Here is a 25,000-nt window from a genome sequence, read left to right as displayed (position 1 = left end):
GTATTAAGAAGGCATAGAACTTATGAATGATATTTTTCTATTGTGTTCGGTACTTATAAAGCTTTATTTAACAATAGACTAATAACAGTATATATTTAAGATAATAAAAAAGTAATTGAGGCTTACAAGAGCTTCATAAATCAATTGACAATCACGTTCCAGTTAATCATTGGAGAAGAAGACATATTAGTGAAATTTGAGTGTCTGTTTTCTATCTATTTTGTAGATACTTTCACACATAAGTTATTTAGACAGAGATGTTCTTACGGTATGATAGCTCTTTGATTATCCTACTCAGAATACCCTTTTAAAGTTGATAGCAAGAGCTATCATACTAAGATTAATACTGTATAAATAGTTCATATTAAAAAACTAGGGTAGATTACAGTTTAGTTGGCCAAGCCGCGCAAAACCCTTTTTGCCCGGCCCACAATCACTCCGCCACCGTAAGTAGTTCACGGAGCCGACCCTGCCCGAACATGCCACGACCTGTAAGCCTTTCAAAACTTTCGCCACAACAAACGGCTGCCATCTTGTTTGGATCCGTCAACCAATTACCTAGCAGACGAAACTAGTAGCCAACTAAACTGTAGGAGCTCCGTTATTTATTATCAGTTTTTATAAGAATGCTACCAATTCTTGATTTTATGCTAGGCCTCTTTTATTCATTTCTACCACCTATACCGAGACGAAACCCTTGGCCAGGCCACGCAACACCTTCTGCCCGACCCTTAATCCCTCCGCCAAGGTAAGTAGTTCCCTGACTCGACCATGATTCGACCCCAGTATGTTCCTTTGTGTCATCATGTCTGCTTCCACGTTATATCCCGTGCACGTGCAATTTGCCGCCGCCATTCCAGTTACTATACCGGACCTTGTGATTCTTTGCTGTGATGAACGATCCCAGCCAGAAAGAAAAGAAGAATCGCATTCCCTGAAGACTCTGATGATTCCGATTTCCAACTCTAAGCTTGACTTTATTTCTGGGGGGACTCGGGCCGAGCACGGATTTGATGCCTCCCAATATTAAGGTAAGTTAATCGATGTATCTGTAAGATATGTTCATTTGTTAAGGTTGAAACCAAGAAGGTAATATATAGCAGGTCAGTGTTTTTATTAGCAAGCGGAAGTCAGGGCTGCTCAACGTATCCGAACATTCACTTGCACTAGCAGTCCACGTGTTCGAACTATGAACTCGGACATGACTTTCATCCATGTATTCTAGCAAATATTAAGTGTGTTTACATATCCTTAAGAAGTTACCGGTGCCAGTCATGTCTGAACGTACAAGTAACGGGGCATGTTAATGAAATGATCGCTAAAATGGTAGCATTACAATGCTTGCTTATAGAACTCGCCATAGGTTAGGGTGGTTCGTTTGGTTAGGTCGCAATCACTGTTTCCATACAATCCTGGGGGTTCAGGGAGGCGAAGCCCCCCGGCCAGGTTACGGCACGCGACCTAAGTGTGGTTAGGTTGGTTACTTTGGTTAGGACGCACTCACTGTTACCATATCAAACTGGGGCTTTGCCCCCCGGCCAGGTAAGGGCATGCGCCCTAAGTCTGGTTACGTTGGTTCGTTTGGTTAGGATCAGTTCAGTTGGCTAGGTAGTGCATCTCATGCCTGAACGTTCTCATAGGCTAACAGCGCATATGTTTAGGCTATGAATGTTGAGTAGGGGACAGTTTAGCTACTTAGAACCCACATCTCATGAACAGAACGTCCACTTTAGTTACCCAGTCCGCACATCTCATCCCGAACATCCATTTAGGCTAATAGCCCATATGTTCGGGCTACAAATGTAGAGTGGGAGGACAGTTTAGTTACCTAGGCCACCCATCTCATGAACCGATTAACTAGCAGATGATAACCTTGGCCAACTAAACTGAGTAGGGGGGGCAGTTTAGTCAGCCTGACCGAACGTGGAACGAATGTAGAGTAGGAGGTCATCCACACAGGCATTTCGTGATTTTCCTAGTGTTCCTTGTCGTCGTCTGTGTATTCCCCCACCCAAAAACCCCGGTTTCCAAATAGGTCACCCCTTACTGTTTTAAGGAACTTTTACCCATTCTCCTGTGTTCTCCCCCCACCCAAAAACCCCGGTTCCCAATAGGGTCCCCCATTACCGTTTTTATAGGTTTTTGGGTTTTAAATTACTACACATCTTTTGGAAACTAGCGCCAAAAGAAACGGCCGCCATCTTGTTTGTATTCGTCCGCCGATTACCTAGCAGACGAAACCCGGGGCCAACTAAACTGTAGGCACTCCAAGAACTATTAATATGACGCACAAAATAGCAACACAAATTGCACTCATGGGTAATTTTTGATTACATTACCCACAATGTGGTTATGATTAAAGCAAATAGCTAAACAAAATATCTAGTCGGAAACAGAGAGAGAGAGAGAGTGAGAGAGAGAGAGAGAGAGAGAGGGTGGATTGGTGGAGAGGGGAAGGTGTCGTTTTTCGTATCCCTTCCACCGCCCCTAAACGCACGTACGCCTCAGTGGCGTGATAGGTATGGTCTTGACTGGCAACCTCGGTGGCCGCCAGTTCGATTCTCGGGTATTCCGTAGAGGTGTTAGAGATGTGTATTTCTGGTGACAGAAATTCACTCTCGACGTCGTTTGGAAGTCACGTAAAGCCGTTGGTCCCGTTCCTGGTTCCATGCAACGTAAAAACACCATACAAACAAACATACCTGAACACGCACATACTAAGAGGTCTATTTTGCAGTAACGAATTTGTCAATCTCAGTAGGAAAAGAAGAGCGTAGGTTAAGAGACACCACATTTTTATTGCGATGCGTTTCGTTGTTTCTTCATAACAACATTTTCAAGCCTAAAAAGAGACATTACAGTATTTTAATGGTAGTTCAAGAATATGTAATTATTGGCTGACAAAGCTGAGTAAAAGTAGCAACAATAAGATAAATGGTTAAAATCTTAAAATAAATTGCACCAGCATACTAAAAAAATAAATTATATAAGATCTTTAAAATAAATTACAACCGTATACTAAAAACAGAATGGTGGGAGACAGAGATGGAAAATTTACACTACAAATGAATGACTGAATGATTTATATTAAAAGCAAGGGATAAGATGAATTGTCAAGGTTAAGATCTGGTTTCCTTAAAAATATTTCTATTGACTCAGAGATTCTCAATAATGACTCTTCTCTAAAAGTACCAAGCACACTAAAATTTCCCAATCTTCTACCTGTATTACATTCCTCTACGTGCTGTAAAATCGGTGATCTGGTTGGCTTGGACAGCAAGCAACCAGTACGAGGAGAAATGCCATAATGTTCGGAAGATCTTGTCCGGACCGACCGTTTTGACTGGCCAATATAGGTGGCGCTACAGGCGTCACACTTGTAAATATAGGTGATGCCAGACAAAAGGTCTGAAGGTAGTTTATCTTTATGGTTTAACAAAGCATTTTTTGAAATATTTCTCACCTGTTCAATGTTATTATAAATAGAGTTTAAAACTATATCAATCGTTTCCTTGATAGGAACGTTTGTGAAAAGGGAGGTGATGTCAAAGCTTGCTAGCACCGCACCTTCGGGTATTTCATAAGAATTGATGATGTTCTTGAACTCATACGTATTTTTTAATGTATACTGATTTTCTGTCAAAGGCTGTAGAAAACTTATTAAAAATTTCGCTAGTTTGTAGGATGGTGCTTTAAAGGCAGACAGAATGGGTCTCAATGGTATTCCACTTTTATGAACTTTTGGTAGTCCGTACAATATTGATGGTGAACTCCCACTTACAAACAACTTGTTATATTCTTCTTCACTGATCGAATCATTCTTTCTGAGCTTTCTTAGTTGGTAATTGATCTTGTCTTCTGTTATATTCAAGAACATCATCAATTCTTATGAAATACCCGAAGGTGCGGTGCTAGCAAGCTTTGACATCACCTCCCTTTTCACAAACGTTCCTATCAAGGAAACGATTGATATAGTTTTTAAACTCTATTTATAATAACATTGAACAGGAGAAATATTTCAAGAGAAAAAATGCTTTTAAAAACTCTTCTCAACTTATGCATAAAACGATAATCACTTTTTTATTCAATAATTTGCACTACAAACAATTTGAAGGTTTCGCAATGGGATCTCCACTTTCAGTCCCAATGGCCAACATATTTCTTTGTTTTCATGAAAAACGATGGCTTGATGATTGTCCCCTTGAGTTTAAACCAATTGTTTGTCACAGGTATGTTGACGACACATTTTTGGTTTTCAGGCATTTAAGTCACGTACAGCGGTTCCATGATTACTTAAATAGTAAACACCCATGTATTCAGTTTACCGTGGAACATGAAGAAAATAATATTCTTAACTTTTTAGATGTAAGCATTACAAAAACTACCGCAAACAATAAGTCACTCTTAAATTTTAGCATTTTTAGAAAGTCTACTTTTACCGGTCTTGGAATGAATTTCCAAAGTGCTACATTCTTTAACTTCAAAATAAATAACATTAAGACTTTAATACATAGAGCATATTCTCTCTGCAGCTCTTGGCAGGCATTTGACTCATAAATAAAGTTTCTGTTAAACTATTTCAAAATTAATGGCTATCCCAATAACTAATATATAAGAAATCAAAAAGTTCCTAAATATTTCTCTTAGTTATAAATAGCAATAAATATACGAAGTGTTGATAAAATAACTATGTATTTTAAATTTTTCCATTTATAAGTGATCCTTGTTCTAAATACGTTACAAGAGAACTAAGAAATATGTTTAAGTATAGTTTTCCCCACATTACCCCAAGTTAATATTTACCAACAACCAATACCTCATCCAAGCGTTGTTAAACCATAAAGATAAAACTACCTTCAGACCTTTTCTTTTGTCTGGCATCACTATATTTACAAGTGTGACGCCTGTAGCGCCACCTATATTGGCCAGTCAAAACGGTCGGTCCGGACAAGATCTTCCGAACATTATGGCATTTTCTCCCTCGTACTGGTTGCTTGCTGTCCAAGCCAACCAGATCACGATTTTACAGCACGTAGAGGAATGTAATGCAGGTAGAAGATTGGAAAATTTTTAGTGTGAAAATTGGTACTTTTAGAGAAGAGTCATTATGAGAATCTCTGAGTCAATAGAAATATTTTTAAGGAAACCAGATCTTAACCTTGACAATTCATCTTATCCCTTGCTTTTAATATAAATCATTCAGTCATTCATTTGTAGTGTAAACTTTCCATCTCTGTCTCCCACCATTCTGTTTTTAGTATACGGTTGTAATTTATTTTAAAGATCTTATATAATTTATTTTTTTAGTATGCTGGTGCAATTTATTTTAAAGATTTTAACCATTATCTTATTGTTGCTACTTTTACTCAGCTTTGTCAGCCAATAATTACATATTCTTGTAACTACCATTAAAATACTGTAATGTCTCTTTTAGGCTTGAAAATGTTATGAAGAAACAACGAAACGCGTCGCAATAAAAATGTGGTGTCTCTTAACCTACGCTCTTCTTTTCCTACTGAGATTGAGATTTCCAAAACATCTGTCTACTTTCACTGTAATCCGAATTTGTCAGGTGTGTGATATTTTTGTTCTTAAAACAGAGGACATATTTTTTTTTATCTTTCCTTTTATTCAATTTTGGACCTCAAACTTTCCGTGATAATCTTGAAAAATGAGAAGATATATCCTCAATTTTTTATTGTGCTCGATTATTCATCATACTCTCAGTCTTGTTCTGCTTAACAACTACTCCACGATATTTCTCCTATATAAAGCCCTAATTAATTGCATTTACTGAATCTAAGTCAGAGTCCCTGCATCTTAGATATTATAAAATATCTGGCATGATATACAAGAAGAATTTGAGAAATAATAATGTAAATGTAGTCAACCTAAAGATATGGCGTTAATGAGGCATGGGTATAAAAGTTTTATTTTTATTTCTTTTATTCAATATTGGGAAATTTTATCACACACCCAAAATTAACAGTGTAGTATCAAGATACCCGGCATTGATATAGCAGAGTGGAACGCGATTAACGGAATTCGCTTCCTGGCAGTGATAATACTTAAGAATATCATAAATAGCAAGTTCATTGAACATAAAAATGAATTTCATCGCAGTCATACATTAAATTTTTTTTTTATGTCTTGTGTTCCCCTGAGTTTAATTGGGGATATCAATTTGCAATGATTCGTGAGCAACTTTCTTCCCTGAAATAGCATGATGACGCCTTTGAAAAAAAAATTTTAGAAAGGACTCATACCCACAATAATGGGTCAGAAGAACGACACAACAAAAAGTATCGTACTAGAATTAAATCAAGATTAGTAATACCTTGAGGAAAGGAAATTCTTTTGCTGTAAGGCATCAAATCCTGTAGGATTTCCTGACACCTACGTTTTCCGAAAGGATTGATTTTATATGTTATGCAATTTAGGCTGTTAAACCAAGCGCTGGAGCACTTAACACTCAAGTCAGTGCAAAGAGAAGATGGAATGGTTGGACAGCAAGATAAAAAGATGCATATAATAAAGGAGATGAAGTACTAGGAGCTAAAGGTGGAGCTGGAAAAGATCGCACAGCTGCCCTAAGAAGTAATAGTTAGATAGGTTGGACAACAGGATTAAAAAAGATAGCAAGAATGGGGTCGACGTAAAAAGATTAAAGTAGGAGCGGGTAAGGATAGAGGAGACAATGCAAAATCCTTTGGTAAAGCCTACAATGCACCAGTAGAAAGCACTGGTGCACTGACGGCACTAACTCCATTAGGAGAACTACGGATAAATACGGACCATAATCTTTTTATATCCCAATTCAAAGATAACCAAGTCCTATGGGCTTAGCCAGATCCTAATGAACTCCATATCCCCTTAATGATTATCATTTAGATATACCTAATATAGATAATTCCTCTATGCATTAAGGAAACCATTAGGCTCTTAATGGAATGGAGGTACAGTTATGCTCAAATCTGAAGCGAGATCATTCTTTTTTGTATCGTCCATAATTTCAGGCTCAATGTAACGTTTGCCTAGTAGTTTTAAACTTCTTTTATTTCCAATGTCATAAATATCGTTAAGTTTACGAATTGACAGCTAGCACTACTTTCCCTGTTGTTATAAAAATATGAACCTTTTATTCAGTGGTATAATTCATAACCTGTGTGATATGAACTAATTCTCTTTTTATTGCTTAGCTCAGAACACGGTGTAATAAGGTTAACAGCACAGCGTCCGTCAGTGACAGCACGCTTAAAATGCTCCTCTGGCTGGTCAACATAACTGCCTCTGCAACATTTTAGCAAAAGGTCTGACAAGCTCAACAGTGGTAGCATTTTCAAAATAGGAATATGAGTTACAACAAATTTTCTTTGAATGTTGAAGATTTAGGCTGTGTTTAAGCTGTCTATATGCTGCAAAATTATTTATAGTCCTAAAAATATAATCTAAGCCTTTTGAGATGTAAAATCTGTTAGCTGCTTATGGATTTATTTGTAGAGATTACCTATTCTTTGAGGGATAAAAGACGATGATGGTTTTAATTATATGGAGAAGATTATTATCAATTTAAACATCCGAGCGTCTCAACGGCGTGGTTGGTATGGTATTAGCGTCCCACCTCGGTGGTCACGGGTTCAATTCTCGGCCATTCCATTGTGGAGTGAGAGATGTGTATTTCTGGTGAAAGAAGTTCACTCTCGACGTGGTTCGGAAGTCACGTAAAGCCGTTGGTCCCATTGCTGAATAACCAATGGTTCCATGCAACGTAAAAGCACCATACAAAGAAAAAGAGAAAAAAAAATCTAAACATCTATTATATTGTGAATTCACTTTGCTTCCTCCATGCAAAATAATGTTTAAAAACACACGCCTCTGATTTTTTTTCTCTCTCTCACTGTCGCATTTCATGGTTCTTTTGTTTCTTTCGCCTGTGCTTCCCTCTATCGCTCGTTGCAGGTAAAAAAAGGGGGCGACGCGGGAAAGTCTGTCTCACTCTCTCCCAAAACCCAGTTCAAGTCAGGTCACACCTGATAAACTATACCCCCACCCACCAACCCCCCACTTCTTTTGGAACTCAAGTGTCTGTGGGCCACAACGTGAAAAGCCTTGCCTATCGACGCCTGAAGAAAGTCGACTTCCTTCACCTACATTTTACGAAGATATATCTCAGGAGAAAGGTAAAGTTCGAAAGAGTGGTAGCAATGTATCTATATTTCATTTTCTTCTCTTATCAGTGCTTGTGCGACCCTCCTAATGATTCATTCATCCCCACAGCTGTGTTCCCTTAGAAAGATCCTTTGATTAAGAGCTGTGGTTCCTTCGAAAAGTGACTGTATCAAATTCTTCCCCCTTTCAGTACAGTAACGAGTTGAGCAGTAATTCAATCTTTCTTTGCCCTCTGAGGAATCTTACGATTTATGTTAAGCTCATAATTATGTTAAGCGTGGGACCGCTATTGGTGGATTGTTATTATAGCGAACAAACGCGATTTTGGTAGAGTTTAATGTTCACAGGGCGAGTCATCCTTCTCTCTCTCTCTCTCTCTCTCTCTCTCTCTCTCTCTCTCTCTCTCTCTCTGGCATGGTTTCTGTCTTTCGTGGCATGATATAGGGTATAGTCACAGGTAACAGGTAACAACACATTGCAGCTACTCCTAAAGAAGGCAATTAAGTACAATTCAGTAACTCCCATTCACTCATTCATTTCCCCCCTCTTTACTTTCGTGTAGGTACTTTTGTTCAAACAACAGTGTAAGAACTAAAATTGGTGGAAGTCATTGATTAAGGGAATTTTATATATAATATATATATATATATATATATATATATTATATATATATATATATATATCTATATATATATATATATCTATATAATAACGTGAGCGAGTTCATTTAAACCAATAGCATTTACCCAGTAAGGTAGACGGGAAAAACACATGCACAGGCCCGCTGTGCTAGGATTAGGCTAGTCAGCCTCCCCTCCCAGCCTGTCTGCCAGTTATTTTTGGTTGTGGGCTTGCGGTCACTGACTGTGTGATTTTCCCACTATAAGTCTGAAATAGAATAGGGATTGGGAAACGACCTTAAAAAGAGACCTACGAAACTATATAATTTTGCATCTTTATTGACGTCTTGGTTTTATATAATTCGCCGATGCGAATTCCATTCACCGTCTCTCGACTGGCTATTATTATTTTTCAGTGTGATCGACTGCTTTTGATTTGGGAATAATCCATGAGGCCAATATTAATGTTCTAGTCCTCGCGATGAATATCTTTGCCGTATTTTACATACTTGATGCTATTTCCAGTAGCATTGGTATATGCGCTCCCCATTACAGTCTTATTGGGTTGACCGTCTTTGTTCTGATAGTCTGGGAGGTTGATATTTTCGCCCTCATGACAAATACTTTCGTCGTATAAAATTTTACATAAGTGTATTTCATTTCAGTCTGTCTGCCTGCTGTTATATCGCCTATGAGTGCCGTCTTTAAGCTCGTGTGGCGAGTATTTTGCCGCATTGGTATATGTGCGTCATTACAAGGTCTATTGACTAATTGTCCGTGCGGCTATCATTTTACGTCCTTTTACGACGAATATTTACAGTCAACCTATTCAACTATCCATTCCCATTTGAGGAATCCATTTCAGATCAGGTAAATCGGTGACTGTCAGCACGCGTGGGTGTCGAGTAATTCCGCCTTTTCACTTGCAGATAATTTATTTTCATTCCACCTTCGTTGAATTTAATTGTGTTACTCCGTCCTAGAGACGCCATTTCCGGGGTTTAGCGACTGTGATTCCCCTTAGGGATTTCCCGTTCGTGTGCTTATTAACCCACTCCTCCATAATATTGAGTAATCCTGCCGTAGAGGAAATTAAGGCTTTTACTGAAGCAAGGAAGGCCGCAGGTCTTAAGCCCGCCACTAACATTCATTTATGCCTGCGCAGTTGTAACTGCACAGGTTGGACTGTGCAGTTTAAATGGAACGTTAGTGTGGACAACCTGCACAGTTTTTCTGGCCTGCGCAGGCGGCCTGGGTAAATAGCTCATTTCAGTCGATGAACCTCAGGTCAAACGGCTGCGCATGCGCATTGCGATGTTAATGTGGTGGAGGCAACTTTTTGGCCCGGTTCCTGTCGCTTTCGAACAGATAAGAACATTGAGCTGCGTTTCATTGAATTGAAAAGTTTTTATCCCTAAATTGATGATATATTGGAGTTACTTGTTTTTAATAATTGATATGGAAGTCTGAATAATATGTATTTAATTTAATTTAAGTGCCCTTTGTAAAACAGCATGATGGCTTCTGGGTATTGGTGGGGTATAGTTCCTGGAAGTTCCAATCTTTGACGCTATTCGCTATCACAGCATCAATGGTGCGATTAGTGTTTGTCTTTAGGAGCATTAGGAAGCCTTCTATGTATGTAAGATATATAGATAACACCTTCCTCTAAGCAGGAACGATGGAGGAGATCGAGCAAATACGACAAGCCTTCCATACCCACAGCTGTCTACGTTTTACCATTGAACATGGCCGTGATGGCCGTCTTCCCTTCCTGGACGTCCTGGTTGAACAAAAGGAGGGTGCATTCACCACAAGGGTCTACACGAAGCCTACGAACACGGGAATGTGTCTGAACGGCGAGAGTGAAGGCCCTGAACGTTATAAGGACACCACCATCAGCATCTACATCAGGAGAGCTCTCTCCCATAAGGAGATGGACTGTGCAGTCCAGCTCCTAGTAAACAACGAACACTCCAACTGCGGCATCCAGAACATTTTTAGGAAATGGTACTTACAGGAACCCCGCCCAGACCCTCAGCAGAAAATTAATTTTTCCTATAAGGGACCTTCCATCAGCGATATAAAGAAGACGAGCGAGCTCTACAGGAATAATATAAAAAAACACGTTTCCCTGCCGATAACAGCAAACAGATCTACTTGATCATATTCTATAAAAGTAGAAAACATGCCTTATCATAAAGAATAACTCCGCACCGTCTCAGGACCCCACTTGAAAAGGACGAACGTCATCTACAGATATACGTGCCCAATCCGAGGATGCCTCGGAACTTACATCGGGATGACGTCATGCGCCTCTCCAAGAGGATCTGTCATGCGCAGGAAGGAACAATATTTAATCATGCAAGGACTGCACACAATAAAAGAATCCGCCGCTGCGACATCGTCGATAACTTCGAGGTTATCGACCAAGCACCCGATCTAAGTCGTTTGCGAATCTTAGAAGCGCTTCACATTAGGAGACCTTCCTCCTCCCCACCGCTGTCAGGAGAGCAGCAGTCAACGCCCCACAACGCCATTGCACCAGAGGGATCCTGAGGATGATAGAAGAGTTAGCTCTCCTCCTGAGGGCGTCCCTAGTAACCCTGAGGGTGATCGAAACTCAGGCTCTCGCCTGAAGATGACCTAGTAGCACGCCCTTCGAGGGGAACTCCATCATCACCAATAAGGAACAGGCTCTTCTCACGAAGAGGTAAGCCAATCAGCAGTTGCCCCCGTGATGACATCGCTCGTGACGCCAGTGAAAAGTGAGGTACCGGACTCCTCAAACCATTCGAATTCAATAAATAGCGTATGTTATTATTATTATTATTATTATTATTATTATTATTATTATTATTATTATTATTATTATTACATGAATACGTAGTAATATTAATAGAGGAGCATTTGTAAAAAGATTGTTTAACTAATATTGATATATCAAAATTTTTTAAATTTCCCAGATTTAAGAAACTGTCTTTCTTTGTGCATTAATTAATTATTTTTTGGTTAGATTTTTCATAATATCATATCGTAATCAGGGTAAATATGGGTAATCCTATTGTATCTTACTATAAGAATAAAAGAAAATATGGCGGACTTAATATTATGTTACAAATCGATCACTGAGCCCTAATAATAACCAGCCTTTCCCTTTCTGTTGACACGACGATTTTCGTATGACGGAGTCAGCAGTATAAATTAAAATCCAGAGAGGGTTCTTCATTTTTAGTCGCATACAATTCAGGGTCCTCATAAATCATCCTTCATCTTTGATTTTCTGCCCAGAAAAGCTCTATAGATCTTTCAACATTCTCGAGTTCGATAGCTCAGCGGATTGGAAATTATTTTAAGGGTAGATATACCGTTTTGTAAAGATATTTTTTAGATTTACTCATAGTTTGTTATATATATATATATATATATATATATATATATATATATATATATATATATATATATATATATATATATATATATATATATATATATATATATATATATATATATATATATATATATATATATATATATATATATATATATATATATATATATATATATATATATATATATATATATATATCTATATATATACATACAAATTGTGTGTGTGTGCACAGCACAAGTCATGTGGGGGAATCTAAGGTAATTCAACAAATATGTTCATTTTATTGGTATTAATCTTAATGGCACAAAAAGGCAATATCAATATGATTACCATTTGATCAAATACCGGAGATAATGCGAGAAGTCTGGTGTAAAAAAAGAAACGCGCAATGAGCAAAGTTTACCTTTTCCCAATGTGTGTGAGCTAATTTCATAGAATTCGATATGAATATTGGATGCACATCAAAGTAATTGAACACAGCCTGTTGGGGGTGTAAGAGTTAAGGGGAAAATTAAATCGGAAAAATCCTATGAAAAAAGTATAATTCTTATTTTCGTCGTATGAAAAAACTATAATTCTTATTTCGAGAGATAGATGAGAAGACTTTGAAGTATTTATTAGTAAAAATTCTAGCATTTAAATTATGATATTGGAAAGTACAAATAATTAGGGGCAAATGCTGGGAAAGGGGAGGCGGGGGGATATAGTCTGTAATGCACAGCTATCTTTGACTAAATTTGTAATTGTTGGCAAGATTTATGCCGCAACTTAGTGTTTTTTAAAACGAATGATATGTTCTAAGCAGCTATATAAAGATATCCTAACCATTTGGTATCCATGGTGCCTCGCAAGACTGTCATTTATGGCTTTATGCTCTTGCCATGTTGGTCGTGAAACTGTTTTTTTTTTATAGCAACTCCTAATCCTTTTTTAGTCATGAGAGAATTAAGCTAAAGATATTTGAAATACAGTGACATTTTTAATTGTACAGTGAAACAGAAGTCATTAAACACGTTATATACGCATTTAATTACTTGTGTTTCACTGTGCAATTAAAAATGTCACTGTATTTCAAATATCTTAAGCTTAATTCTCTCATGAGTAAAGAAAGATTAGGAGTTGCTATAAAAGCAGTTTCACGATAAACATGGCAAGAGCAAAAACGCGTAATTGGTATTCTTGCGAGGCACCATGGATACCAATTCGTTAGGGTTTCTTCATATAGCTGCTTAGAACATTTATCATTCGCTTGAGGTTGAGGTGTAGAAAAGCGATTGTTTACTTCGGCCATATCAACTGACGATTTTATGCAGCAAACAACCTCTAAGTTAAAATGACAAACTTTGAAGGGAAAAGATAAAATTGCCTAAACGTAAAGGAAAGATAAAGGATGAAATGAGGCTTCATCAATTCTACTTGTAGACAGACCCGCTACCGAAAGCAGATATGGGGAATGGTATAAATCTAATATAGAAATCAGACTTATTCTCACACTTTTTAATTTTTTAAAATCATGAATCAAAGAATAAGTATAATTTATGTGCTGGGGATTGCCTCTTCCTAGAAACCCTTCAAGCCATAATCTGATGAATAAAATTCATTTGTGTACTCCGGAATTTCAAGATTAATAGGCACCCATCAATCATTCGTGTCATAATATAAAAGCCTACTTAAACACCCTCTTTCTCTAAGTGTTCAGTTGCTAAGCCAGGTATAAAATCGACGATTAAAGATATTTGTGAATATTATTAAAAACAAAATTATCAATACCATTTCATATTTCCAAAGAGCACGTGATGCATTCTGATCAGTTTTATCTACAGGTATTAACTTCTGCTTAATTAAATCTATCATCTACATATATTTCATATGTAATGCATACTATATGGTGCTTTCTCAGTAAGAACGTCCCGTACGTTAGACATGAATAACTTTATTACGAAGGTCCAAAAACTCAGTCAACATGAATAGCATATTTTTCCACACAATGATAAAATCTATTACAGTTTTTATGTAAGGTGCCAGTTTAAATCACTTTTGTTCAAGAGCTACTGTTGATAGACAGTTAGTAAGGCGTATGGAAATGATTTGCAGTTTAATGCCTATAATCATATTAATGAAAGAGTACAAACTGGTGTCATCTATTGGAAAGAGAAAAATATCCAACCAATTTCTTAGTAATTTTTCTTTTCTTCGTTTGTAGTCGGACTAGCTTTAGATTGTGTGCCTCATACCAGAAATTACCGGAATTCGGTTTAACTGCAGAAGTGCACAGACATTGGCAAACAGATCTGTTTTCATCTTACCTATTTCACTAGTACATTTATATGGAATTTGTATACTACTGTTAGTGAAAATCCTAATATAGATATTTTGCTTTTCAGATTCCTACATTTAATGCTTTATAGATATCTTCGTAGGAACTCGCTCACACACCTAGATGAAACAATAAAAGATAAATAAAAATAGTTCATAATATGATTACCAAGTCTTCTTCGTAGTTAAGTCTGTGATAAGAAAAGCTACGTTAATACTGATAGTTGTATAAAACATGAAAATCTTCGTTGTATGACGCTAGGCGTGACATAAAGTTTTTTCCTTTAGAAAATTTATATGATTAAGAATTGGTAAATTCAGCGCCTAAAATTCCCATGGAGAAAGTGTTTCTCTTGACACATGTAGGATTCTGGTCAACACAAATTAAGAAAAGTCACCGACAGCAGAATTTCATAAGTTAACAGTTGAAAACATCAAAGACCACGGAATTTTGTTTCTGAATATTTTTGGTTAAATATGAAAGCTCGACATTTCGCTCTCGGGTCTAGAAAAATTCATATCGAGAGTTACATCCACTTTTATTCCAACTATAGCAATGACTTTTTGAGATATTGTGATATATTAGGAAAGTTGTTCCTTAGTGACTATAGTGTATCTAATGATGGAGGTTTACCTTGGTTTTATATATGCAGTTTATTTGATCAAGATAGCGACCCCTAAAAAGCTCCATTGGTGGTTCGTGCCATCAATACACCTTACGTGTTCCAGTGTAATTACTAAAGGCCTTTTGCATCCTCCTTTCTGAGTCTTGCAGCAACCACATTTTTCCCTTTATTTTACCTTCATCCTCGCTTCCTTTCTTTCATCCTGTTATATAACCGTACCAACCGCTTTATTTTACTGTCTTCAGCGCTGAATGGATGAAAGTACCTAAGTGCTAGTTTTGTGGTCTCGCTTTTATAAATGAATCAATAAATTTACAAAAGAAAAACAAGAAAAAAATACACCAAAGTTTCTTCGGTGCAATCGAGAGTTTCGTATGGCGTATAATGAAGGCACTGGAAATATATCTATCTTTCGTTGGTCTCGTAAAATGCTGTATCAGGATTATGGCTAACTTTAACATTAAATTAAATAAAAACTACTGAGGCTAAAAGGCTGCAATTTGGGAATTGTTTGTTGATTCAAAGGTGGATGAAATCATACTAATTTAGAAGCCTCAAGTCTCAATAGTTTTTAAGATCTGAAGGAGGACGGAAATAGTGAGGACAGACAGGCAAAGACATCTCAATAGGTTTTTTGTACAGAAAACTAAAAAAAAGGAAAATAAACTAGTAAAGAGACATTATCTTAGAATGATAAAAAAGATGAGATCATAGAACTATAAGTTCAAGTTCATGTTTGATCATATCTACGAATGTGGCTGTTTAATTACAAAAGGAAGTTATGTAGGAGTCCTGTAGCCTCAGTAGTATTTAAGACCTGAGGATGGACAGAAAAAGTGCGGATGGACAGACAAAGGCATCTCAATAGTTGTCTTGTACAGAAAACTAAAAAAAACTAGTAAAGAGAGAATCCCTTAGAACGATAAAAAAAAGATTAAAGAACTATGAAGTTCATATTTGATCTGCGGATGTGGCAGTTGGATTACAATGGAAGTTATGTAGGAGTCCTTCGCCCCCTTCTCGATTTTCACAAGTGTACTAATTAATCAGATCGTAATTGATCTACGTTAAATACATAGAAGTTGTGCTGAGAGAGCTAAGGTCCTCGGTTATTACTATACAGTTAAATCACTTATGACAAAAGTTATAACAAACTCAGGTCTATGTGAGGACCGTGCTATGAAAAGGCAAATGCTTAGAAATTTTTAAAACTACTTCAACCTCATATTCCTGACACTTTACCTTATTCTTCATATATTAATCTTCGTAGAAGTACCATTTGGGGAGGGCAGGGATTTGGGAAATTGGCACTGGAAAAGATACTACATGTGTCAAGCTCAAGCTCAGAGGGAACAGAGGTCAGACGCTAGTTACTCTGTCATCGCCACCGTTCCGTGTGTGTCTCTCTTGAGTGTGGATCTTGATAGCCTATTTATGTCTTCCACTGGATTTATCTTCCCGTTCTCAAGGTATGCCCATTTTCTGTTGTGAGACATATGGTTTTTTGGCATGCTACCCTGACCTCATGGGTAGCTCTTTGACCAAATGGCAGTTGCTGTGAACTCATGGCTGATCTATGCGCCTCGTGATTCATCCAACTTTCACTTCTGGGCTTTTTCCGATCGCCAGCACTTAGTACCTCCGACAGCACTGCCTCAGGGTCTCCTTTAAGTGGTGCCTACAGCAATCGAAAGCACAGTGTATTGTCTCCATGGGCAGCTAGTGACCAGGAATAGGGTTTAAGAAAGTCACAGCTTTGGGGAAGGGTATCAAAGGCCGCCAAGGGAATAATAATGAGAGCTTTAGAGACAGAGGAATTTCCCCACCATGATCAACTACTAGTGTTAGTAGTGAGATAAATTATTTTACTTGAAAAAAAACAGAAATGAAAGTTGGATGAATCACGTGGTGACCAGGTTAGCCACAAGGTAACAGCACCTGCCATGAAGTCAAAGAGCTGCCCATGAGGTCAGGACAGCAAGCCAAAAAACCATGAATCTAAAACAGAAAACAGCCACACCTGGAGAACAGGAAGATTAATCAAAGGAAGACATAAATGGGCCTGCACTACCCAAATACAACGACACACACAGAATGGTGGCGATAACAGTCACTGCCCACTGACCTCTGCTCCCTCTTAGCAAGATACACGTGACTGACTATCCAGTCCAGTCTCTTACCAGTGCCAATTTCCCAAATCCTCCACCTCCCCCACATCCTCGCCATAACAGTATATCTATGAAGACTCAAAACTCTGGAATAAGGTAAAGTGCCATGAATATGAGGTTAAATATTTAAGTTTTTTTTCTAATCTTTTTCCTTTCCAAGTACAATTCTTGCATAGACCAGACCTGACTGTTATTAACTTGTGTCAAAAGTGATTTAACTTTGTTGCTTTGATTGTGTTTTCATTAACTTGGAAAACCCATTGTAATTCAATCTGTGGTGCCCTTGGAGTGGAATCCTTGGCACCTCACTTAACATAATTTTCCTCATATTTTGTGGTCTGGCAGGACCCCATATACCTGTCTTAAATCTCCCTATCTTTTGATTGCTTCATTGTAAATATATGTTTTTAGTTAACCTATGAGTTTATCTCCAAAACCCTTTTCCAGTAATGCCTTCAGCATAATTTTATCTTGTAATATTATATCAGTCCAGGTAATTACTCAGGTCAATGTACGTACTCCTTTTGGTAAGCTTTACCCACTGGACTTTGAACATGATCTTGTATCCAGCAAAACTGCAGCTCTCAGCAATTGGTCTCACTAAGCATGATGCAATACGAGAAACGAATCCATTTGCATAAATCTTCTTAACCAAGCACTTACATTCAAATAGAGGTACACAACATAGCTATTTTGTTAATTTAATGTTAATGTGACTATAAATCTCGTTCAGCAAGTTTACCAAGTATTCTCATAGCGAGAGAGAGTTGACATTCAAAGAAGAGAATTTTCTGCTACAGCATGTTAGCAAAATTGCATGACTTAAAATGTTTCGGTATTAGCCAGGTAGTGAAGTGTTAAAAGTGTGGCAAAAGGGAAAAGTGTGATTATTCCCTTACCCCATGTGTCCAGGATAATTTGATGTCCAAATTTTTTTAGTTAGAAACACATCATCTGGGAACACCACAAAGGTACAAAAAAGCAATTACACTTAGTTTGTCTCTTTCTCATGCAACGGTGAGCTCGACAAATTTTTTAATAAACTCCAAAATTCCAAGTCCATTCTTTTGAACAGCTGCATTTACAAAACTCATTTATTCTTGGTCACATTGAGCCATTTGCATATATGAGTCATCCTTTTTAACCTTTCATAAGTCCATTATGCGAGCACTTTTAGCTCCCATTTCCAGATCAACTGAGAAGCAAGGAAAATTTTCCCAAAAATGTTTGCCAATGTCTCATAAAATTTGCGTGAGATTCGTCTTGGAAAACCACATGGTCAGCCCGCTTGTGACAGACTACCATCCAAAACATTACCTTGCAACCTCTTAACATAATATAAATTCACATACAACTATGATCATGCATCCTTATCAGGTTAAACTTTCTTGTGACTGGAAATCCTATGCTCACATGATCACTGTAAATAAATGTCCCATTGCATGATAACTTTAAAAACTGTACTTATCATATATTATTCACAGTAAATGAAGCCTACCCATTTACACAGACTTCCACTTCGTAATGATAAAAACTCAAATTGTTTTGCATAAGCCTCTGCCACTCTGCATCCATTCTATGTGTTTCTCAACTAAACAAACTCCACCAAAGCTTATAATAACCAAATAACAAACTTCAATGTTACTGCGCTCGGCTGCATTACTGATACGTACACAGTATCAAGGGCTCCCATAAACCCTTAATCCTGGGTACTTCTCGAATCTCTGGGAATGAGTCCCTACGTGCCATAAACCGTTCTACTGAACACCCCTAAAATTTTTTTCCTGGAATAAACCCCAATTTCTTACACTCGATTCTCCCGAGTGATACCACACCAAGAGTACCACAACCCATTCTCTCAAACAAAACTGTAAATTCTTTCTCTCAATTCCCCGGAACGAGCCCTGCACTACCAAGTTCTATTGAACAAGCCAGAAACTGTTTTCTGAAACTAAACCTTAATACTCATGCTTGATTCCTGGAATGAGCCCTTCACTACAAAGTACCACTATCCAGTAACTTGAACAAACCAGAAACAATGCACTTTAATGAAACTGTAAATTTTCACACTCAATTCCATGGAATGATTTCTGAGCTAGACAGTACCACTATCCATTATCTTGAACAAACCATACTGGTTCTCTACAATGATTCCCTGAAATGAGCCTGCACTAAGAGTGCCACAGCCTGTTCTACGGAACAGACCCCTTTGCCCAACATAGGGCTGATAATCTGCTCCAACCTCTCCCCAGTCCACTCTCAATGGCGGTCTAATACCCAAATGGAGTGACAGTGAACCTGAGGCCTGGCTCGACCACCTTAAAAGGGTCTTCTCAACCTACGCATCCACTCTTACGTGTGCATAAACAATGTCATGTTATCGAGTTCAGCAGTGGCACAAGTAAGTACATGTATGTTGTGGAATCACCATCATGTGGTGTGCCCTTCACAATCACAGAGGGCTGTGCACTGAAGGGCAGCCTTTTTGCACTTGCAGTGCCTCACTCACCCTTTCTTGCACTCGCAAGAAACCAGCTCAATGCAGCTGTGCTGTTTGAAGTCTCCTCTGGTCAATGATGCTACTGTGCCAGCTGGGACTGGCGACTTTTCGATGCTGCTAGTAACAGGGGGCACATCAGTGTAGTAGGCGACTGTCTCTGACCGTGCTTCCCCAGATCCTCCAACAATGATGATGCTCCGATCCACTCCTTCACCAGTCTAAGGAGGATGTTGTATCAGGATAATAGCAGTTGTTTTGCCACTTGGGATTGTCATTATGTGTCCACAGCGGCAGTTGCCAAGACTTTTCCACTCATTTTTGAAGGGCAGACAACTCTTTCTCTGTGAACTATTGGCAGACACTGTAACCCATCTGTGCTGAGAGCCGGAGCACTCTATCATAGATGCTCAGCCAAGGTGTGACACTGTCGACCAATTCCTTCTTGCATGTATGAGCATGCAGCATCATCCCTATGTATATTGGAAGTGGGGTCTCGTGTGCAACACTGTGTCTGAGTGTTTGATGCTGTTGAACATCAGTATCTGGGCTGCAGAAATTGCTGCAGGGTTAGTGCTGAGCCATCTTTATCCTTGATGTTGGGTCTCTCTAGGATCATACTGACTAGGGCAAGCAGCAACGGTGACACAGATTCTTCTTGACATCCTTCAGAGAATCCTGTGAAGGGTTTGGTTTCGCCAAACATGTGACAGCGAACAATCTCTGCAACATGGGAAAGATGGACTGCATCACTATGATCATAGTAATATATAGACCCCCTAATACTAATGAGTTTGACACAATAATATAAAAATATGATGATATATGGAGAAATCACAAGGACTGGACTATTCTCCTATCCGGAGACTTTAACTTTCCTTTTGTAGATTGGAAAGAACGAATAGGAGATTGTGGTTGTATTTATATATATAAAAAGAGTAATAGTAGTGCAGGAGATAAGAGGAAATTCGAAAAGCTATTAGATATGCTACTAGAATACAACATTCAATAAATAAATCGCCCTGCCAACAAAAAAGGAAAATACTTTAGACCCAGTATTTGTGAATGAGGCGAATTATATTAAAGAAATAATAGTTTACAATGCAAGTATTTCAGACCATAATGTCATAGAATTAACAGTCAATTCCAAAGCAAATGAAAACAGATAAGGAAGAGATGAAAAAGTGAGAAGGATATGTAGAATACAATTTCTACAGTAAAAATATGAAATGGTCAGAAATAAATGAAGAATTAAACAAAGATTGGGATAAAATTTTCATAAGTGATGATATACAGGTAAATACGGAGATATTATATAAAATATTAGAGAAAATAGTGGATAAATATATACCGAAGAAGAAAAGAAAACATCAGTCATGCATACCTAGAGTGAGAAAGATCTTGTTCCAGAGAATCAGAAAGTGGAAAAAAGGTCTTGCAAAGAAAAAAAATGCATGGAAAATGATGGACTAAAAATAGGTATAGAAATGCAGACCAAAAAGATTATACAATCAAAAGAAAATAAAAATGGGACTTGGAAGAAAAAAACCCTAGTAAATATCAAGCAAACCCCAAACTATTGTACTCGTATGCAAAAAAGATGAATGAAAGAAGAATAGAATAGGCCCTCTAAGAATTAAAGGGAGATTAACAAATGAAAAAAGGAAATATGCAACATATTGGCAGAAAGATATAGGAGAGAATTACCCTAGAATTGATAATGAAGCCGATATTGTACAGGCTTTTAATGAAATTAAAGATGGAGCAGCAGCCTGGGTCCTGATGGTGGTCCCCTGCTATTTTGTTAAAGAAAGTAGTTCATTCTATTGCAAAGCCCCTTGCAATATTATTAAGGCAAAGTGTAGATACAGGCTAGATTTATGATGAACACAAATTAGTACATATTACCCCTACTTTCAAAAGTGGATCAAGACTAGAGGCAAGTAATTATAGGCCTGTGAGTCTAACATCACATATTATTAAAGTGTATGAAAGGGTAATGAAGAAAAATATTATGAAACATTTATTAGAAAATAATTTTTTTAATATAGGACTGCATGGTTTTGTACCCGGAAAAAGTACACAAACTCAACTGTTGGTCCATCGTGAGAACATATACAAAAATATGAAAAAAAAAAGAAACAGATGTGGTTTCTCTAGACTTTGCAAAAGCTTTTGACAAGGTAGATCATAATATACTAGCGAGGAAAATTAGAAAACATAATATAGTGGACAAAGTAGGAAGATGGATAAAAATTTTTTAACACAACAGAAAACAGATAGTTATTGCAAACATATGAGAAATCAGATGAAGCTAAGGTAATATCCGGTGTGGCACAAGGTATGGTGCTAGCTGCATTGCTGTTTGTTATTATGATTGCAGACATAGACAGTAATGTTAATGATTCGGTAGTGAGTAGTTTCGCCGATGACACAAGAATAAGTAGAGAAATTACTTGTGATGAATAAAGGAAGGCGCTACAAAGAGGCCTTAACAAAGTATATGAATGGGCAGAGGTAATATGATTGGTATTTAACTCTGATAGATTTGAATACAAAAATTATGGAGATAGAGGAGAAAAGCTATATGCATATAGGGGACCTATTAACGAGACAATCACAAATAAGGAAGCTAAAGACCTTGGTGTGATTTTGAATAGGAACATGTTATGCAATGATCAAATAGCAATTCTATTGGCAAAATGTAAAGCAAAAATGGGAATGTTGTTACGGCACTTCAAAACAAGAAAAGCTGACACATGATTACGCTTTATAAAACGTATATTCATAGTCCACTTTAATATTGCAATGATATGGTACCCACACTATCAAAAGGATATTGCATAGATAGAGTGTACAAAGGTCCTTTACAGCTAGAATAGAAGTTAAGGATCTTGGCTACTGGGAAAGACTACAATTTTAAAAATTATATGTTCTAGAAAGGAGAAGAGAATACTACATGATAATTCAGGCATGGAAACAGATAGAAGGAATTGCTGAAAACATCATGGAGCTAAAAATATCAGAAAGAGCAAGCAGAGGGAGATTAATAGTGTTTAAAACTTTATCAGGAAAAATAAGGAAAGCACACACGACATTAATCCACTATGCACCAGCATCGACAATGCAGCGTCTCTTCAACGCGTTGCCAGCTCATCTGAGGAATATATCAGGAGTGAGCGTAGATGTGTTTAAGAATAAGCTCGACATATATCTAAACTCCATCCCAGACCATCCAAGATTGGTAGATGCACCAGCAACTCTCTGGTAGACATTAGAAGTGTGCCTCACACTGAGGGACCTGGGGCAACCCGAACAAGATGTAAGGTCTGTAAGTTCTGTAAGGTCTGTCCAGTTCACAGGCATTGGCAAAAGCAGCACCGACATCTTCTTCAAATGCCAGCAGGATGTCTCTTCCCTTGGTGTATGCCCGTATATCGTGAAACTGAGCCGGCAGTCTCTGTTTCAGTCGTATGGAGTGGACTCTCGTGTCCACCTGGACTCCTAGCTGTTCCATTCTGGACTGATAGAGCTGGAGAAAGTCAGCCAATCTGAATACTGGTGCCGTCTCCTCCTCTTGTCTCATTTCTTCAATGTAGAGGATGAGTTCAGCAAAGACAACCTACGACATTTGCTCTTGGTGTGTGATCCTGTTGACTGGGCCTTTCTTGTGGGATTGTAAAGTCCTATCAAGCAAAATGGGTGATACTGGGCTTCCAACACTATCATGTCCCCACCACTGAGATGGCCCAGGAGTTCTGTATCACCAAGAAGGGTTGCACAGACACAGACCCATCTGTCCAGTTGGAATGTTGCAGCTTTGCAAAGACTGTCAGCCCCAACAGGGTGTTCATAGAAGAAACAAGTTTCTGGGACCTTCTTCTCTGTACTCGATGAGCGTGAAGTAACCTAGCGCATTTGCATGCAGCTTGTTTCTCATTGCTCTAACCTTCTTTCTTGAGTGCTCTCTTTTGTGCTCTCTGCAGTTTGGTGTTTTTGTACTGGAGCCTGCATGTCTGGTGATATTTTGCACTGTGTGCAACCATCTCAGCTTCAATGCCATGACCATCATCGAGTCTCTCCAGGTGAAATGATCGTGGAAGCTCTCCAAGCTCACTAAATTTGACCAAGTTCTCTGTGAGTGAACTGTACCCACTCCAAATGTCTTTTCTCTTTGACTGGTCAGGTTTGGTCAGTGTCTCTGTCTTTTCTTCTTGACATAGGAGACATAACTTCCAGTCAGTTGTGGTGAGGTGGGGTGATGTTGATGGTGAAGTTCGAAGCAGCTGGTCTGAAGCTCTTTGACATGGTGGAACTGTCTCCCGAACCTGCAATGAAATTGACAATGTTAACATTTCTGCTGTCACCACTATTATACCACTACTATCAACAATATTACAACACTATACCACTATAATTACCACTACCACCACCACAAGTACCACCACCACCACAACCATCACCACCATGTAAACATACATTTAGACACACGAATAAAAGTCAATAGCTGCATTAGACCCAGAGATAATTGCAAATGTAATTTGTTAGTGGCAGCTATTTTGAAAGTCAATATACCGGCCAATGCTTGAAAATACCAAGTGGCAATTAGTACCATTGGATTCCTTGCCCCCACAAACATACATTTCGATACCAGAATCAAGTCAATAGCTTCATTATGTCCAGAGATAATAGCAAATGTATATTTCAAGTGGCAGCCATTTTGAAATCAAATATGGCAGACATAAAGAGAGAATTTCAAGTGGACCAATATCTGAAAAGGTTCGGAATATTATTGTACGTTTGTGCCAAATTTGGTGCTTGTATCACAAAATGCACAGAAGGTTTACACACACACACACACACACACACACACAACACACACACACACACATATATATATATGTGTGTGTGTGTGTATGTGTGTATGTGTATTGTATTGTACATACATGAGATGTATATGCAACCCTCATTTTAAGAAATCTAGAAAAATTCAAGTACTATATTTTTATCATTTCTTGTAAAAAGCAAGACTACCTACATTAACTCACAGAAGCTGTGCCTACCCTTCCCAGTGGTCATTAAAAATTCGACACAGCAGATTCATGTACTTCACTTCCCCCCATCCCCCCTAAATTCCACCTCTCCTACAGCTAAATGAGCCCACAATTGTCATCTGGTTCTGTTGTCCAAATTTAATTTCAGGCAACCGT

Source organism: Macrobrachium nipponense, chromosome 33 (genome assembly GCF_015104395.2).
Source record: "Macrobrachium nipponense isolate FS-2020 chromosome 33, ASM1510439v2, whole genome shotgun sequence".
Lineage (NCBI taxonomy): Eukaryota > Metazoa > Arthropoda > Malacostraca > Decapoda > Palaemonidae > Macrobrachium > Macrobrachium nipponense.
Note: the sequence above shows the minus strand (reverse complement) of the source record.